Here is a 5,726-nt window from a genome sequence, read left to right as displayed (position 1 = left end):
ATGTCTATTGCATACTGTTTTGTAAGCACTCTGAGCACAGCCAGTTCTTATGTGGACATTTATGTGGCCACTTAATTTGAAATTTTTTGCAATTGTGAATGTAGTGGCATAATACACAGTCTTATGTCCTTCTGTACTGAAGCTGATGTAGTAATTGACTCATACATGGCACTGTATTATGTTGATACAGTATGCCTGTGGGCAATGTCACTGAGAACGTGATTCTAATTCTCATATAAAGATTGGACAATAGCCTTGAAGCAGGTATCAGCTAAGGATGATTATAGATACTCTTTTCATTTTACCACTGCCGGCAGCTATTCAGTGTGCAAATGTTTTCTTGATAAGGTCACTCAAACAGTGTATTGACAGCACAGACAATATGTACATCCATTTCTGCAGTATCATTCAGCTCATAAAAACACAAAAACTCAAACTATATTTGAGCTGTAGCAATAAACTAGACAACATGCAGAGTGCAAACCTCTGCCAATTTCCCTGCAATGCCATTACACCTAAAAACATTATTCCTATTACAGACTGACCATCATAATATGAGATGTGTGTCTGTTCAGCCGAGTACGAGGCTTAGCCACACAAAGTGCAGGGCAGAGGCTGCAGCAGGGCAGACAGGAGGATGAAGCCTGCGCTTTGACTGCACTCACATAACATCCTGCCAGCAGGGTTGTGCAGAGGTGTGGCTGTGTTTACTTGTGCTTTAAAATGTAACGGCCATGACTTAAACAATTAAACAATCTGGTGTGGTTGCAGTACGACTGGTAAAAGTAAAAGTGAATAATCTGATAAGCATTTCTGTTCACAGCTTACATTCAGTGACAATAAACATCTTTGTTTATTATCTTCTCAACACAAAGTTACTTGTAGCTTGATAAGAATCAGTTCAGTTCCAGTAAGACCATTTTCATAACACATTTATTACCTGCTCTTAATATATTGTTTCTACATGTACAGTATGATTTCCAGTCAGCTCCAACACAATACCTTAAAGGTAGTAGATAAAGTAGTAGATGTGCTATATTATGCACCTCAGCTAGTTGCTATGTCTGTCTACTCTTTTGTGCTAGCCAAGTAGTGTACATTGGGGTTTAACAGATTTTTCATTGAAAACTGTTGTGGCTGGAAACAGTGGTGATGAGAATCATAGAAATGACCCAAGTGGCTATACAAGTCAAAATAATGTGCTGAAGGGCACTGAAACACTCTCCAAAGCTGAGGGGAGCTGTAGAAATAAACATTTGTTTATGGGCTTTCTGACCTCAAGTAATTCTTTGGTCTTATATCTTTTTATAGTTTATTATTTCAAAATTATCTGTCTCTTATAAGGTCTTTTTACCCTAAATCATATTTTTCATACTGTTTGCAGGGTTGAATAATTTATGAATGGTTCTATACTTGTATAGCGCTTCTCTATGCATTGCAGCACACTCAAAGTGCTTTCACACTATATGGCCATTCATGCTCCCAAATTCACACACTGGTGTCATCACGGGGGCAACTGGGGGTTCAGTGTCTCACTCAAGGACACTGACATGTGGACTGGACAAGCCAGGAATGGAACTGCTAAACTTCCGGTTAGGAGATGACCTGCTCTACCTCCTGAAACATAGCCGCCCCCATTTGATTACAATCTGTATTTTCCCAGGTGTCCCAGATATGTGTGTGTATCTATCTATCTATCTATCTATCTATCTATCTATCTATCTATCTATCTATCTATCTATCTATCTATCTACCTATACATAAATAGATAGATAGGTAGGGGGCTTACATCATATTCAGAGGTGTCTATATTTTTGTCTTTCCCAGCTACATACACAAGAGGGTCAGATATAATTATAATATTAACAGCACCTCTGAATATAATGTAGTCCAGAACAACACCACCTTTAACTATGACCTCAGTAATGAACATATAATTGAATGTATACATTTATGACAGTTTCACCTAAAACTGAAACATTTTGAGCTTCAGAAACACAAATGTGAAGCCGGAAGTGTTGCAATGAATTGCACACAATTTGTACAGGTGTACCTAATAAAGTGGCCAGTGAGTGCTTAAAATTTGGAATAAACTCTGTGCTGCACAGCCATCATTAGTGCTCATGCTTTTTTTTTTTTTTTTTTTTAGCATTTTTGCTTGTCTGTTTTTGAGAGTTAATATTTTGATCAATTTTTAAAATGAAAATATTGTTAACACTTTATAATACAGACCTGCATTTACAGTGTCATTTTGATGTTATGAATCAGATACCAATAAAATTATTACTGGTTTCTGGTAACACATAAAATTATTGGAAGAAAACTGCCTGTCAACCAGTGTCAGATGGGATTGTCTCACATGGCCATCTATGATAAGTGGGTTTAGCTAATGATGGACTTCAGTATACTTCAGTATAAACTTTTTCATGTTAAACCGGTATTAATTTAGTTATTATTCATTTTGTTTTATATTATTTGAGAAGGTATGCACACCTGGACAATTACTGAGAAAATGAAAAAGCGGGTGGCACAGTTACAGTTCGAACGATGGAAAGAAGGTTTCCACCATTTCTCTGAGAATTTCTTTTGTCCTTCATAGAAAACCAGCACCCTTTATCTGAGCTATGACTTTTCATATTTGTGCAGCATTCATTCTAAAATATTAAATTTGAAAAGAAACTTATACTGGAGTTGCACAGATATCGCAAATCACCACTGTACTACACAACTATGTAGGAAATGAGCCACATCTCCAAACATGCAGGACTATTAACATTATGGCTTATGATGCTGATAATGGCAAGATATTAGCCAGATCCCATCCTTTTTGCTTGCATCGGATGTGAAAGAAAGCCATAACAGTAGCTTACATGAGTTCAGTTTTCAGCCAAATCCTGTGCAGGAATAGATTTTATTCAAATGAGACAGTCAAGTCTTATGTGTTGAAACCCATTCTTCTGAGGTCATTACATCATATACTGTAGAAGCACTGTTTAAACACATTTTTTGCAAAAGCTATTCCATCACTGAGATCTTCACTGATAGAACATTATTCTGCTGGGCTGCAATGGCAAAAAAAACCACACCAATTGTAAAGATACAGTATCAGAAAAACATGAAAATCAACTGACAGTTGATAAATAGCTGTACGGGTCATTTATGCCCCCGAGCACAGCGGCCTGAACCCTGATTATCAGCCCTTAAAATATGGAGTCGTCATGATCTGGATCTTGTTTATAATGGCTGAAGCTGAAGGAACTGAGTTATAGAAACGGAAAAGTCGTTTCAGCTAATCGTGATCAGAGAAAAGAGGATCTCCTTTTTCTGGCAGGAGACAGTGTAAAGATAAAACTAATCTCCAGTTCTCTGCCAAAATGTGGCTCAATCTGTGCAGCTAATACAGGCAGGAGGAAAGTGAGTGCCACCACAGTCTGTCCTGTGGAGTTGTATTGATTTGGAAGCCAGTGTTGAGTGTACCAATACAGAGACCCTCATTTGGTCGAAAGTAATTGAAATCTATCTTCTTGACAGAGTTACTGTGATGCATTCAACTGACAGTGTGTGCATCATAGAAAGTGATAAGCCAAGATTCAAAGATGTGTTGGAGCAGTGACATTTTACACTGTTTGAATGATTGTAAAGTGTAACAGAAAACTTACTTCTTTAAGAATAAGTGAGGAACCCTGACTCAGTGTGGCTTATTCAGGTTTATTTTTTGACATTTTACAGGCAGCCACGAGTCTCCTATTTTGCATGTCTTTAAAGTGTTAGTGTGGAAGTTACTTTTACACAACTGATCTAATTCATTGGTCTTTGCTTATTTGTTAGACATTCTACTCAGTATAAGAAAGAGGCCATAATATGGAGTGATATGATCAAATGATTTAACCCTGTTTGCCGCTGACCTTTCAAATCAATCAGTCCAGTCGACAAAGAAAAACCAAGGCAATCATACTACATCAGAATAAGAATTATTTACCTCTTGTAGTGGTCAGTGTTTCAGAGCAGTAAGACTACATGGAGCAACGGTACCATTTCATTAGCAGTTGCCTTAGTACAAAAGCTTTTTTTTCTAAATCATACAAGGTTTAGCAAAGCTTATACTGTCCACTGACTAGCACAGTAGCACAATGCTATATCACTACATACATGCCCACCTTGTTTTGCACCTCATGACTCTCTGATTCAGTAGAGAAGAAAGTGTTAATTTCCATTAAATGCAGTATTATTTACAAAAATGTATAGTGTATATCCTTCCAGGCTAATCTAGTGATGTATTTCTGTCACAGTCTCAGTCCTGGTCCTGTCTCCGTCCAGTCTTTCCCAGCCCCGTTTCATCCAGTTTCCCAGGATTTTCTCTCCAGTCCCTCATTGCCCACTTTCAACTCTCTCTCACACCACAAAGCCACTCATCAGGTCCCTCGGTATTAATGTCTGTCTTTTGTTCTTTCTGGGATTATTTGATGTGCTTATCTGTTTGTTGCGTTGTGCCTCCTGAAACCTCTCCATGCTTTTAAGTTTTCCTAGTTTCTTACTGTTCCTAGTTATATCCTCATGTCCCTTGTGTTTTGACCAAGTGTGGATTTTTGGCAGTGGTTCATGGCTCTGGTTTGCTCTGATTGGACTGTTTGTATGCTCCTGACCCCTGTTTTGGACTCAGTTTTGCTCAGTTTTGCCTGCCTAGGCTTTTGCAGTCAAGACGTCTGCATTTTTTCTCCGCAAGTTAAAGTAAACTATTACTATTACCTGCCTGCCAGTCTGTATTTGCATTTAGGCGCTCTCTCTCTGCATCTCTGTCTTAGGGCAGAGACACACCAAGGCCACATGAAAGGACTAGGACCAACAAAGGCCGACTGCTGCGTCGCCTCATGTTGGCTTTGTCTAGGCCAGTCAGGTTGAAAAAGTGGCACTTGACCACTCTGCACAGACTACAGCCAACAGCACTAGCACGTACGTTCTGTGCCTGCGTGACAGAAATAACTCCCCTACCAACAGGTGGCGGTATCTGTAGTCACAATTCACAAAGGGAAACAAAAAGAGCTAGCATGCGGAAGTGTAAGCTATAAAAAAAAAGCACCTCTCATTCCAAACAGCTGTTTCTTGTATCTGCTTCTAATCGAGAATATGTCTGATAAGAAGTTACAAATGGTACTGCCATTCTCTGCCCTTGGTCTTTTGGCCAAGTATGTTACACACAAGGAATTTGTTTCTGGTACAGAACCAATGGCAGCCATCTGCAGCACCACCTCAACCAATGGCTCTCACCTTTGAAAGGCAACGAGGGGGAGTTCAGTGTCTTGCCCAAGGACACTTCGACACGTGGACTGCCGGCACCGAGACTTAAACCTTCAACCTTCTGGTTGGGAGACGACTGCTCTACCCACTGCCCTACTGTCGCCTCCAAAATAAGCATCTTGCATTGGCCGGGAATCAAACCCAGGCCTCCCGCATGGCAGGTGAGAATTCTACCCCTGAACCACCAATGCAAGCAAAGAAAAGAGGATGTGGAGGTGAAAAACAACGAGAAACTGCACTAAAGAGGTGAAATTATTGGTACTACAGCAACAGGCTTAAGGGACTTTTCCAAACAAAACCTCTCATTGCAACTCAGGATAAGCCAATATGTTAGCAGTGACTGTAATGCAGTATATTCTTAAGTGCATAAGGTCACTGTGTCAGTGACATCATGCTGGAACCAGTGATCTGTGGAAGACCCATGGAGGGTT

The 5,726-nt window shown here is 39.6% G+C and overlaps 1 non-coding gene across 1 annotated transcript; it reads right to left on the bottom strand.

Annotated features, from left to right (window-relative positions):
• Positions 1 to 5,415: 5,415 nt before the first annotated feature.
• Positions 5,416 to 5,486, bottom strand: trnag-gcc (transfer RNA glycine (anticodon GCC)). The gene has a single exon. It is a non-coding gene; the product is annotated as a tRNA-Gly (tRNA).
• Positions 5,487 to 5,726: the final 240 nt, after the last annotated feature.

Source organism: Monopterus albus, unplaced genomic scaffold (assembly GCF_001952655.1).
Source record: "Monopterus albus unplaced genomic scaffold, M_albus_1.0 scaffold12.1, whole genome shotgun sequence".
NCBI lineage: Eukaryota > Metazoa > Chordata > Actinopteri > Synbranchiformes > Synbranchidae > Monopterus > Monopterus albus.
This window is presented reverse-complemented; position numbering and strand designations above follow the sequence as displayed.